This window comes from Mandrillus leucophaeus, unplaced genomic scaffold (genome assembly GCF_000951045.1).
Source record: "Mandrillus leucophaeus isolate KB7577 unplaced genomic scaffold, Mleu.le_1.0 Scaffold341, whole genome shotgun sequence".
NCBI classification, from domain to species: Eukaryota; Metazoa; Chordata; class Mammalia; order Primates; family Cercopithecidae; genus Mandrillus; species Mandrillus leucophaeus.
In genome coordinates this window covers 850,910-863,592 of record NW_012103599.1, presented here as the reverse complement: position 1 = coordinate 863,592, position 12,683 = coordinate 850,910, and the positions used below count along the sequence as shown (strand labels likewise).

Here is a 12,683-nt window from a genome sequence, read left to right as displayed (position 1 = left end):
GGATCACGAGGTCAGGAGATTGAGACCATTCTGGCGAACACCGCGAAACCCGTCTCTACTGAAAGTACAAAAAAATTAGCCGGGCGTGGTGGCGGGCGCCTGTAGTCCCAGCTTTTAGGGAGACTGAGGCAAGAGAATGGCGTGAACCTGGGAGGCGGCGGAGCTTGCAGGGAGCCGAGATCGCGCCACTGTACTCCAGCCTGGGCGACAGAGCGAGACTCCGTCTCAAAAAAAAAAAAAAAAAAAGATCTGTTACTAGGACCCCAGCCCTCACTGGACCACGTCCGCTGGCGAGCACCTCACTTACTGCACCCAGCTTCCCAGTGGCCAGACCTGGGTTCCAGTCCTGGCTGAAGCAAGTCATTACCTTGTCTGGTGCTGTTTCTGCACCTATCAAAAGAGGATGGAAATGTCTAAATGAACCGAGATAAACGCATACGAAAGCACTTTGGGAATCTGAAAAGCACTATGAACAGGTTAGGAGTTTTTGGTCTCTTTTCAAAAAGTTTTTCTTCTAAGCTCATGTTTATCAAGGGCTTTTGAGTTTATCGAGGCTAAGACCCTCCCCTCGGTTTCACAATTCTGCCCCTTCCTACACACCAAAGCCCGCGCCGCGTCAGGAGCCTTTTTTTTCCTCCCCTAGCGAAGGCGGGGACTCGGGCGCTGTTGGCAGCTGGCGACGCGGGGCGAAGCCGCGACTGGCGGCGCCTGGCCAGTCCCGCATCCGCCGCGGTGGGTGTGCCCACAGGGGTGCGCCGGGGCCAGGGCCGAGCCCGCCGGCCAGAGGGCGCCTGGAGGGTGTGCGCGCCGCGGACGACCAGGGTGCGCCAGCCCCGGGGTGCGCGCCTGGGACGCGGACTGCGCACCCGGAGGCTGCGTGCGCCCCGAAGCCGGGGTGTGCGCCTAGCTGCCCCGGCCGGGTGCACCGCGGGCCGCCTCGCGCACGACTTCCGCAGCTCGCCAAGGTAAGGGACTCTGCGACCCCAGTCCCCGGCAGTGCGCCGGGGTGTCCAACACCCGCCCTGCGCGACCCGGGTGTTGGCCCCCGCGCTCGACCACTCTCCTCTCACCTCCGCCCCCCGCCTCGCCCCCTCCCCAGCGCCGCGTCCTTCTCTGCCTTTAAGGCAGTGGCTGCAGCAGCTTGGGCCGACCTGGCGCCCCCGCCTCCCAGCCTGGGGTCTGCGACAGAAAAGGAGGGGGGCTGCTTGGGCTGCCCAAGGGTGGACGCCGCTCCCTTTCCAGCCCGGATTGGCTCTCCGCGCCCCGATTCTAGGGATGGAGAACACTGATGAGTAGGGGGAGGCCGTGCTGTCCTTGCGGCTCAGGTGGTGCAGCCCCCGACCAGCTTTTCCGAGCTGGGCGCTGCGGTCGGGGATGCAGCCTGCGGGACTGGGCGCTTGCCTCGGGTTCCCACTACTACCTGGAATCGAGCTCTTAGTCCCTCTCCTGTCGCAAAACTCTCCCCGTAGTGCCAACCCTGGCACTCCTCGGCCTCTGGCTGAACTTTCGAGGGTTCCCTTTGGGCTGCGACCTTGGGTGGAGGCAGTGGGGCAGCTCCGAGTGCTCTAGACCCCGCCGAGGGCGCTTTGCCCAGCCGGCATGCCTCCTGTGAGCTCCTCCTTTCCCTTCTGCCTCTCCGGTAAGGTGACTCTGGGTACTTTGTCCCCGCAGACTGGCCAGAACTGGGAGTTGAAAAGTCCAGCCCATGGCCTCCAAGCTGGGTCTGAACCTAACTCTTGCCCTGGGCATCCTTCGGGGCTGCCCGACGCAAATCTTAGTTCCTAAGCGCCCTGGGGTGCAAGCCTTTAGCGCAAAGAGGGAGTATTTTCCAGGAGAGGGAGGAGGAGATTCCAGGAGAGGATGGAGGACCCCCTGAGGCCTGGGCAAAGTCCTATCCACCAAATAGAGCCAGAGGAGGATCAGATGCAGCCAGTGACCCGGCTGAGGCCTGGGGAGAAAGCATCTTGAGTTAAACACGATTCCCAAGGACCTTCCGAGGTAAATCAAGCCCAGGTTGCTTAGAGCTTCTCAAAATGTGACACAGGGAAGCTACACTGGAAATAGAGGCACAGGCTGTTCTAATATTGCCTTTTCAAACCCAGACTTCCCACCTCACTGGACCATAACGTGACCTGGGGAAAGTGAGTTTTGGGGAATGGCTGAGGAATCAGACCAGACTGATTCAATCAACAAATGCTCTGTGCCAGGCACTGGTCAACGTAGTGAGGTACAGAAGTGAACAAAACTGGCACTTTCTGGCCTCATGGAGCTTGCATTCCAGTGGCCAACACCAACAGGAATCAAATCACTCACATAAATAGAGAATTCTCCAGTGCTGAGTTCTTTGAAAAGACTAGATACCCTGAGAACCTGATAAGTCCAGTAGTCAGTCAGTCTGCAGAATGACACGAGAGAGTGGAATGAGACTTCTAGGCATAAGGAGCCGCATGTGAGACAGCCTCAGGTGAGTAGCAGAGTGGGTTAGAGGAACTGAAAGCTTTCCTTGGCTGAGTTACTACCAGGGGCCCAGATGGGCAGTCCCTTAGTTGTGCATCCCATTGAGTGCCTTCCTTTCTCAACTGTAATAATGAGCAGTTGGAAGCCCCCTGGCTAGATCACAGTGTGAGGAGAAGGAGAGAGAGAGACCAACAGCAGCTTGCTGGACTCACTGCCTCATGTGTGCACCTTGGTCAGACAGCCCATGCCACTCGTGGTGCCAAGAGCAGCGGTTCATTCCCTAGTGTCCATTCAGCTCACAGTGAACCAAAGCCTCTGCCCAACATTTAGGGAGATTTGTGCTGGGAGTGGTGGCTCACCTTAGACTTTTAAAACTAGAAAGAACTTGTCAACAGTGTAAAATTCCTTAGGGTGGCATACATGGCATTTCCTCGTCTGGGCCCTACCTACCTTCCCAGCCTCATTTCTGGCTCTTACACTTCCCCAGCCCCTTGCAATGAGCACCCTCAATATGTTCAGCACAACTATGCTTCAGATGGTTCCTGGGCCACGCGTTGCCTTTGCACATACTACTACCCTTGGTCTAAAATATTCTTCTTGTCCACCCAGTGAATGCACTCTTAGCTTTTAACTTCAGCATTAAACATAAGGTTTTTTCCTCTGTAGAAGGCCCTTCCTGACAAGATAGAGGCAAATGCTGCCTTCTCTTTGTTCTTAAAGTTCCCTGGACATGCTTCTGTCACAGCAAACATCAGCTACACTGAGCATCTTAAAAGCAGGACTCTCCAAGTATCTAGCACAGAGCAGGGCACATAGAAGGTGTTCAAAAAATGCTTGTTGGATGGAAACTGTCCAGTATTTCTTAACTTTTTTTATGTGGGGAAGGGATGGTGGTTATTGCATACATCTTTGAGATTCTGATGAAAATTATGGATACTCTCCTCCAACTGCATAAAACCTAAAATATCTTGCATACAATATTACATGATTCACAGCTCCCTGCTCCATTAACCCATTTCCAAAACTTTGGACTTCAATTTTACAGAAAATGGATGCTCAGTGAGGTGCGGTGACTGCCTAAGTACCCACAGCTGGCTATGAGAAGGGATTCCCAAGCTCCTGACTTGCAGTTTAAAGCTCCTTCCAGCTCTGTCTGCTTCTCTTAGCCAACAACCTCTTTTCGTCCCTGGTACTTTATGAAGGCCACGGATCATGGCTGGAAGATGGATATCTTGGTTTTGCTTCAGTTCAGTAGCAGCCTAAGGTGTGACAGGGAGAAAAATCTTATTATGGGCAGAGTTGACAATTAGGAAGACGGATGGGCCCTCTCCCTGGCCTATTCGCCACCCCTTGCCTGCAATGTTATTACATCTGTTTTAGCTGGAGGAGGGTCACGCGTGCTTCACAGTTACCTCCTGGGTCCTGGATTGGGCCATGTGGGCCAGACTGGGAGACACCCTTGATGGACCATTGAGATCAGAGGCCCAGCTATTGACCTTGTCAAAGGTTTCTTCCTGCAGAACATGCTAAGGAGAGAACGGGGTTCTTGCTTGCTGCTACCAGAGCTCTTGCCTGCCTGGCCCCTGCTTTCTGCAACAAGACACCTGCTTCAGGCTATTCCATTCTTAGCAGATTGGGATTTTCATTCATTCAGTAATTCACCCATTCTTTGAAACTGCATTGAGCCTCTGCTCTGTGCCAGGACCTGTGCTGATTCCAGGTTACAGGAAAGGGCCATGGAGTATGTGTTTGTGCACTTGTGGCTCTGCTCTGCAGGGGGAAGGGAAGAGGCAACTTTTACTCCTAGTTCAACCTGTACTTCTGTAGGTATGGTGGGGAGGATATGTAGGACTTCTTAGGGCTGAGAATATGCTTACTTTATTTATTTTTGAGAAAGGATCTCACTCTGTTACCCAGGCTGGAGTGCAGTGTCATGAACATGGCTCACTGCAGCCTCCACCTATCTACTTACTTTTAAAACTCTGATGTTGTGCAAGTTATGTTATCTCTGGGGGGGGACTCAATTTTCCTATCTGCACAATGGGTTTGAGAACAATCCTTTCTTGCCAATTTCTGGATGGTGGCGTGGATACAGTTATCACAGATCCACTCGATTGTGTGTGAAACAGGAGCAGTACAATATCATAATGTACATGTGTGTCGATCCTTGGCATAGTCAAGCCTCACCCTAATCCTAGAGTTAGTTACTGCCATAATCCCCAATGTATAGGTAAGGAAATCAAGGCTCAGAGAGGTTAAGTGACTTGCCCAGGGTCATGGTCCGTATTAAATCACCATAAAACTGGAATTTCACAGAGCCCTCTGTCTTTGGAGATCAGATGGCTAACCACTTTGTGCTACCCTGTAGTAGAGTTTGTGGGGGGAGGCATTGGTTTGGAGGTCAGTGTATTCTGGGATTGGAGCCTAGATTCACCACTAAGCAGCTGTGTGATTTACAGCTGGTCCCTAACCTCTCTGTGCCTCAGAACGCCAATCTCCCAGACCAAGTTTGGACTAAGAGGCTTCTAATGGGCCTTTCTGTGAACAGCCTCCAGTCTACACAGATAATATTTCAAAGTAGGATTAAAGGAGAGAAAAGGGGTCCTCCAGCTAAAAATAGGGCTGTCACAGTTTCCAGGATAAAATAAATGCTGCCCCAAGATTTAAAGTACATAGATGGTGAATGGGATACACGGGCAGTTATAGATTGGTGGCATCTGAAGAAGCTGGCCAAGCGTTCCTTCTCCAAGAGAAAGAAGCCCTGTTTTCAAAGGATCGCCTCACTGTCTTACCCAGGCCCTGGGCTCTGCCCCCTCAAATAGCTTTCTGGAGACACAGGCATTGTGGGAGAAAACACAAATCCCAGCTCCATCACTCTCTTCATTTTTTCCCCAAAAGTAAATAAAACTTGTTGGTTGGATAGATTTTTTTTTTTATTGTGGTTGTGGCTTTTTCCCCTTTGTGTGGAAGGATCCTTTGTGTCTGCAGAGTTTCCTTTGGTATGTATTTCTAATCTGTGGCTCTGACGTCAAGTGACAAGGGCGGAGAGAAATACAGCATCGGGAGAATTTGCTCCACACAAGGATAAAAGAGCAGCCTTTGGTGCCGATTCCCCTCCACAGCCCGGTTTCTGCCCAGCAGGCGAGAGACGCCAGCTCTCGGTGCCATCAGTTTGGATGTTCCTAACAGGGCACCAGGCAGCAGGGCTGAGTGTTTTCAGGCGCTGCGCTCAGTTCATCAGCGATTCCCACCCTGCTCTCCCTTCTGCCTTGGAAAACGTAGCCATCCGAAAGGTTTAAAAGACAGAACGGAGGCTGGCCGCAGTGGCTCAAACCTGTAATCCCAGCACTTTGGGAGGCCGAGGCGGGCGGATGGTCTGAGGTCTGGAGTTCAAGACCAGCCCGGCCAACATGGTGAAACCCCATCTCTACTAAAAATACAAAAATTAGCTGGGCGTGGTGGCAGGCGCCTGTAATCCCAGCTACTCGGGAGGCTGAGGCAGGAGAACCGCTTGAACCCTGGAGGCGGAGGTTGCAGTGAGCCCAGATCGTGCCACTGCTCTCCAGCCTGGGCGGCAAGAGCAAGACTTCGTCTCAAAAACAAAACAAATAAAAACAAAATGAAACAAAAAGACAGGCTGGCAAGTTCGGTAGCGGCTGAATATAATAGTGTGGTCAGGGTCTACAGTTATTAGGTACGACGTTGAGTATGAATGGGGAGGGCATTTTATCAATGTTTAAATTTAAAAAAATTTTTTTATTTTACTCTTAGTTCGGGGATACAAGTGTAGAATATGCAGGTTTGTTATGTAGATATACATGTGCCATGGTGGTTTGCTGCACCTACCAACCCATCATCTAGGTTTTAAGCCCCACGTGCATCAGGTATTTGTCCTAATGCTCTCCCTCCCCTTACCCCTCACCCCCCAGCAGGCCCTGGTGTGTGATGTTCCCCTCCCCGCGTCCATGTGTTCTCATTGTTCAACTCCTACTTATGAATGAGAACATGCAGTGTAATGTTTGAATTTTTTAGAGATTATTTTCATGGATCATTTGTGTGATTTGAAATAAAAAATAATAATAAAAGGCATTACCCACCTGTCCCTCCATAATAGGGTGTTTGGGAATGAGAGGGAAAGAAAGGGAAAATGGCTTCACCGTTTATTATCCCTGTGAGCCTGAGAAAATTATTCAAGTTTACTAAACTTCAGCTTCTTCGTCTATATTAATAAAATGGTGCTGACCTGGGGCTCTTGTGACACAGAAAACAGAGACTCCCTTGAGTTGTGGTTATAGGAAGAGAGTGAGAAGCCATATAATGCAGTACAGTAGTACCCTTTTCCCCATGGAAGATACGTTCCAGGACCCTCCGTGGATGCCTAAAACCGTGGATAGTACTGAATCCTACATATACTATGATTTTTCCTATGCGTACATACCTATGATAAAGTTTAATTTATAAATTAGCAAAGTAAGAGATTAACAACAATAACAAAAGACAATAATTATAACAATAATACTGTAATAAAAACTATGTGAATATGGTCTTTCTCTCTCTCTCTCTCTCTCAAAATATCTTAATATTTTTGGACCTTGACTAACCATAGGTAACTGAAACTTCAGAAAGCGAAGCTGCAGATAACAGGGGTTTGCGGGGACCACTGTATTGATGTCTAAGCACAGGTCTGGAAGGAGGCCAAGCATTCTTGAGGCAGTTGATGCCGTGGAGAGGATTTTGAGTTCAAGGTCATTCCACCAGTACAACTGGCCACTGGCCTACACTGTAAGTGCCGTGGATTAACACAGCACCTGCCAACCCACCCCTTGCCCTATGATTGCATGAAGCTCTCTTTTTTGCTGGCTTCAAGTTCCAGAGAGCATCCTTATGTCTGAGCTGGTTCTCTGGAAGTGAGGCTTTCTCTCTGGGCTGTGTCTTGGCAGGTGCCAGGCAACCAGGGCATGGGATGCCACTGAGGCAGGGGTCCTCCCTGGGCCAGTTGGATGAGAGGGACGGGAAAAAGAGAGTCCTATGTGAAGAACTTTTGAGGCAGAAAGGGTGTGGGTGGAGATTCTTCAAGAAGGAGATGAGGGTGAGCTGGAACTCAGAAATACGCCCAGTACAAATACTTACTGAGCCATGAAGGATATAACAGAGTTTCTTAACTTAGGGTCAAGAGCCCCAAGGGGTTCATGTATAGAATTCAGAGGAGTCTGTAAACTTGGGTAGGGAAAAAAAAGAGCATCTTTATTTAGGATTTTCTTGTATTATGAATGTAGGCAACAATCCAGTGTATTTGCAGTCCTTGTGACATTGTCACCAACAGAAATTACAGATATTTTCATGTTACATTTTAGCTGCTACAGATACCTTGAAATATTATTTATGTCCCTGATGGCTTTGTATTTATAGTAGTTACTATACCCGCTGCCAGAGCTTATTATTTAATGCATTAATAAAGAAGAATATATTACATTACACAATTTTAAAAATTTTAATAATTATATTTCAATATTATTGGTTTTCTTTGTAGTCAAGCTATGCATTTTATTTTATGTATTTTTAGATGTTCTGAGAAAGAGTCCATAGGCTTCACCAGTCTGCCAAAGGGATGAAGGCATAAAAAAGGTTAAGACCCCCTGACAGGAAGTCAGTAAGCTTTATCCCCAATTTCCTACCCTCCCTCACCCTGACTTTTTATATACTCATCTATCACTGTCTAATTAGTGGAAGGCATTGTTGAGCAGTAGTAAATTTTATTTAATTGTTGGCAAATTTGCAAAATCACAGAATTTGTGGTTTGGGTAGAAGGCTTTGATGTTATCTAGAGGTCAATTTACAAATTGCAGGCACACACGGGTGACTCGTCAGGTAATTCTATCAGCCCACAAACCCCCCAGCCCCTGAGCTGACTGCTTGGTTAATCCCATGCAAAGCAATCTACTGGAACAACCACCTAGCTCACAGTGATGATCCTGGGAGGTTAAGGAGTTTGTTGAATCCCTTGATCCAGTGCAAACTAGAATCCTAGGAAGGAGATGAAGCCGGTGAAGAAGTAGCTTTGAAGTGGGTTCTGAAATGGAGGGTATGCAAAGGAGGAGAAGGGAGGAGGTGGAGGACTGGCCCCATGTTGATTCTGAGGAGGAAGCCAGGAAACAGGAGAGTCTACTGGAGCAATATTTATTAGAGTAGTGGTTGTGTTTTTTTGCTACCTTTTATCGAACTTGTGCCAGACACTGTGCCAAGATCTTTGAATATAGCAGTTGTTTCATCTTTACCCACTACTCAATAAGCTATGACTGTTACCATTCCCGTTGTATTGGTGAGCAAAGTGAAGTTCTAAGAGGTTAAACACTTGCTCTAGGGTACCCAAGATATCAAGTGGTGGAACCAGGAGCTCAGCCTGGATCTGCCTGATTCTAGAAACTTGTTCTTGAAACCTACTACAGGCAACCGGGAAGAGTGTGTTTGGGAAAGCTCTGGCTGCCATATTGTTTTGGTAGGAAAGTGCCTGCTACCCATCCTCATCTTCCCCAATCCATCTCTCTGGCCTTTGCCTATTCTCAGGCCACTTCCCTTCCCCTCCCACCCTTAACCCACTCACAGGCACACGGTCTGCAGGAGTGATGACAGAGTAGAAATTACAAGCCAAAACTGTGGAGTCAGGCAGAATGGGTTCTAATGCCAGCTCTGCTACCTGGCTGTGACCATGCTGAACCTCAGTTTTCATATTTGTGACATGGAGATAATGATGCTTCCCTAAATTTACCTATTCTCCTGCTAGTGCTTCAGCACCATTTTGGATACTTCTTTCCATTTGGGTGGGAGGAACTAGACTTAGACTGGGTGAAATCGCCCCCATCTTCTCAGGTGAGCTCCTGTAGGAAGACTTCCCTGATTTCTCTCCAACGTGAGCAGCAGGCACTACTCATCATAGTACCTGGCTCTGGCCTTGTGAAAAGCTCACTGCTGTTGCTGTGTGTGGCTGTCCCTCTGGATAGAAGCTCCCTCTCTCCTTCCCAGTGCCCAGTGCCGCATCTGTCATGGAGTCCTTCTCAGTAGAACCTTGATAAAAGCAAATTAATTGTTTCCTTCATTCCCTGTTTCAGGGACCCTTTGCCCATTCTTGGCACCCCAATCCCCCAGACCCCTATTCTGGGCTCTGTCACCTAGAGCTTGTCTCTCACCTTTCTTTGGCCCCTGCTGCTTTCTCCCTCTCTCTCCAGTCCTCCCTGCCTCCCACCTTGGCCATTAATACTGCTGCTCCAAGTGCCAGATGCACTAGGCTCCTATGCAGATTTGCATTAGTTGAAGGTGGAAGAAACCTTACCGCTTACCTAGATCGTCCCCCTTGTCTTACAACTGAGGAGCGAACCGGCGAGGGCAGGTGGCAGGCCCTGGATTACAAGGGGATTGAGTGACTGAGCTGAATGACGACTTTTGCTCCAGTTTGCTACCCTACCCTGGAACTCATGATTCCACATTGTTAAGTGGCTGATATTTGGGGCAAGGGGACAGGGGAGGAGCACATTCTTCTTCAGGTGCTTGCTTGCCTTGCTCTTGTGCCTGCCATGGGACTGGCCTTCCCTGGGCCTGGCCTTCCCTGACCTAATCCTCTTCTCTTTCATTCTACCCCCATGTGCCTTGGCTTTGCTGACTGCTGAATGGAGCCCTGTGTCAGCCAGGCCCGTGGATGGCCACCTTCGGGTGATGCCTGGTGGTGCCAAAAGGCTCCTGCCTTGAGAGCTCTGCCCACTGGCAGAGAAATTCCCAGCTTTTGAGCCATTGCTTTGGACTACTTTGTCTTCTCCAGGCAGCTCTTGTTAAAATGCAGATGTGTTAACTGGAAGGAGAACCTGTTAGCCCATCGCGGTGCGGTCTGTGGAAGAGTGGAATTCCCTGGGCCTTGGCTAAGTCACATCGCTGCCCTATCCTCAGCTTCCTATCTGTAAAATGGGAACAAAAAAGATTGTATTATAGGGTTACCCAAGGATGAAATGAGATAGTGCACTTAAAGCCCTTGGCACATAATAACTAGTTAATAAAATTAGCTTTTTTTTCCCCTTGAGATTCCCTAGCTGAAGTCCTGGTTCTTATTAGTTATTATTATTATTATTATTATTATTAACTTTTTTAAAAAATTAAGTAATGTAGTCTTCTTTCAGTTGAACATTTCTTTTTCCTTTCTAATTATAAAGTGAGTTTGAAGTTAACTTTCTTGCCTTTAAAATAGGTTAAAAGATCCTACCTCACTGGCGTGTCAAGGATTTACTGAGCTAAAGTGCCTGTGGATGCTGCCAGGCCTGCCCTGGGCTCTCAATGAGAGCTTGGTGCTGTGGTCTGAAAGCTGGTGTCCTCCCAGAATTCGTATGTTGATGTCCTAATCCCCAATGTGATGGTATTAGGACATGGAATCTTCGGGAGGTAATTTAGGTCATTAAGGTAGAGCCTTCACAAATGGGATAGTGCCCTTATAAGAGAGAGCTCTGTCAACCCTTCTGCACATAAGGACACTCCAGATGCCAGCAGTCTGCAAGCTGGAAGAGGGACCCCCGCTTAGAACCCAGCCATACTGGCACGCTGATGGTGTTCTCCCAGCCTCCAGAATGGTGAGACATATACACATCTGTTGTTGGGAAGCCACCCACCCTGTGGTAGTTTGTGACAGCAGCCCAGACAGGCTAAACACCTGGTATTCTTCGTGTTATCCTGGAGGTAAGGATTGAAAGCCCCTGGGAGCCCCAAGGGAGGTTCTGGGAGGGTCCCTAAGGGAGGAGATGGAGCAAAAAGATGCAGGAGAATTGGAAGTCAGGGGCCCCTGCTCCTCCACCCCAGCTGCTTAGATTCCAAGTCTGGGTGGGAGGGGACTTAGGAATCTGCTTTGCTCTGGGAGGGGTTGGGGCCTGTGACCTTTTTCCCAGGTCATTGCCTTCTAGACAAGTTACCTGAGGTGCTGAGCTCCCTGGGGAGAGGTGCCCTCGGTGCTCCCTCCTGGGCTTGACTTTGGTAGTGGTGGTTGTGGTGGTGGTAGGAGGAAACCAGAGTTTTCCTTAACCCTCCGTTCTTGGGGTGAGTGTTAGTGGGTGCTGGAAACTGCTCCTTTGAGAGGGCGGCTGGGCTTTTGAGAACGTCAGCCGGGCTAGATTCCCTGTGATTCCTCCTGAGACCAGGATAGTTCTCTCCAGCCTGGATCAGGAGAGAGACCAGGAGCAGGAGCTCCTGGCCCAGGCTTCTGGCTGGTGAGTGAGGAGGGGCGGGGGGTGCAGCTGCTCAGGAGTTTTCTAGCAACCAGCACAGCCTCACTTCAGGGCTCTCTAGAGGATCCTCCCACCCCTGCCTTTGTCCTGACTGCAGAAGGTGCATTTTCTGGCCAGGCAGCGCCCCTGGGCAATAGGAGTGTCATCAGGCCCCTCTCCATGCAGGCGCCTGTGTGAGCCTCTCCAGCTGGCTTTCCTGTTAGCCCCTGGGGAGGGCGGGTCCCCACCGTCATCCATCATAACTGTAGTTATCCTTCCAAAGCAGAGCCCGAATCATGCAGAAAACGCTTTTCCCTGGGGCGCTAGAGACCAGGAGCAAAGGGCAGGCAGAGGTGAATGCTGGTTGCTGGGGCGCAGAGGCCAAGCTGCAACCTGCCACCTGCCAGTCTGATAGAGAAGACAAAAAAGGGCATCCTACAGGGTAGGTACGTGGTGAGCAAAGGCACAGGGGCGTTAAGGCAGGCGGTGGGGTGTGAGTGGCATTTGTGAGGGGCAGAGGAATTGGAGATGAGGCTAGAGAGGTATGCTGGGATGGCCTTCAGGGCCTAGCTGGCAGGCACGTGGGTGGCATTTGGCTTGCATTTGGGTTTTGTTTGACCTGCATAGCATTTTTTAAAAAAGAAGAATTCAGTCAACATTTAAAAATCAGATTTTACATAAATCCACATGTCTAGCTTCTTTTGAAAAAAAAAAATCAGGTCTGGCAACACTAGCCTTGAGTCATTCCCACCATGGCCACACCTGGCTGGAAGGTGAGCAGTGGACCTTCAGGTGATGGCTGAGGTCCCACAGCCAATTGGCTTGTTCAAAATCTCTGCCATAAGCTTACTGTGGAGTTATTACAATGTTCTCAGAATGTTAATGCGTTACAGGGGAGGAGAAAGGAAATTCTAAACTATTCACATTATAGTCCCTTTATCAGATTAGGAAATGAATTTTAACTACTCATCAGGAATTTTTTTTTTTTTTTTT

The 12,683-nt window shown here is 49.4% G+C and overlaps 1 protein-coding gene across 1 annotated transcript in view; it reads left to right on the top strand.

Annotated features, from left to right (window-relative positions):
- Positions 1-654: 654 nt before the first annotated feature.
- Positions 655-12,683, top strand: part of KANK4 (KN motif and ankyrin repeat domains 4) — a 116,066-nt gene continuing 104,037 nt past the window's right edge. The window contains exon 1 of the mRNA XM_011988930.1: positions 655-965. The gene's annotated coding sequence lies outside the window, so the exon portion shown is untranslated. The remainder of the gene's footprint in view (positions 966-12,683) is intronic.